We start from the raw sequence: 877 nt of genomic DNA on the forward strand, positions 1-877 counted from the left end.
ATGCAATGGTCCCGGGATCAGAGAACGCTGGGGCTGGCGCCACAGCGCCTTGCCAGGGTCTTCTTGCGCGGCCTGTGCCACCGGCCTGGGCCCGCGGCAGAGGGCGGCAGCAGCCAGGCAGGCAGGCAGGCGCGTGCATGGGTGAAGCGTGGCACCCGCTGGGCTTGGGACGCGTGGAGCAGGCTCTTGAGGCGCACAGCGGCAGCCGCCGGCGTCTACGGCCATACCACCCTGAACGCGTCCGATCCCGTCTAATCTCGGAAGCTAAGCAGGGTCGGGCCTGGTTAGTACTTGGATTGGAGACCGCCTGGGAATGCCGGGTGCTGTAGGCTTTTGCCTTTTGCCTTTTGCCTCTGGCCTCCTTGACCTCTCCTTTGGCGCCCCCCGCCGCTCCCCCCTCCCGCCCTGTGTGCATCTCTCTCCTGGGAGCGCGGCTCCTGGGGCCAAACACACCCCGGCCACTACTCGCTCAGCCGCTCCCGGGGCAGGCAAAGCGGCCTGGCCTGGCCTAGCATTGCCCCGCCCCGCCTGGCCCCCCCGAGCCCTGACACCCCACGTCACTTCCCAAAGCGTCCGATCCCCGCTCCCTGTCACCGCTCCCACACCAGCCTAATCCCACTGCACCAGCTGTAAACCACGCTCCAGCTTTGCGCCTTTCCTGACACTGCACCCGCACGGAGGGGTGGGGAGGGTGGGGTGAGGGCGGGACCGGGGACTGGCGCCTGGGGACTGGAGGTTGGGGGATGGGTGGGTGAATATAAGAACCCAGGAGCAGGCAGTTGGGAGGGCGGGAGGGGAAGCGAGACCCCAGACTCGGACTCCATCACAGCCCTGGGCTGCCTGGGTATTGGGCCTCTTCTTTCCCCCGGAGCCCTCA

General features: G+C 67.8%; 1 non-coding gene across 1 annotated transcript; it reads left to right on the top strand.

The window, feature by feature from the left end:
* Window positions 1-213: 213 nt before the first annotated feature.
* On the top strand, window positions 214-332 carry LOC128313859 (5S ribosomal RNA). Its single transcript, XR_008294861.1, has one exon. It is a non-coding gene; the product is annotated as a 5S ribosomal RNA (ribosomal RNA).
* Window positions 333-877: the final 545 nt, after the last annotated feature.

This window comes from Acinonyx jubatus, unplaced genomic scaffold (assembly GCF_027475565.1).
Source record: "Acinonyx jubatus isolate Ajub_Pintada_27869175 unplaced genomic scaffold, VMU_Ajub_asm_v1.0 scaffold_188, whole genome shotgun sequence".
In the NCBI taxonomy this organism is placed as follows: domain Eukaryota; kingdom Metazoa; phylum Chordata; class Mammalia; order Carnivora; family Felidae; genus Acinonyx; species Acinonyx jubatus.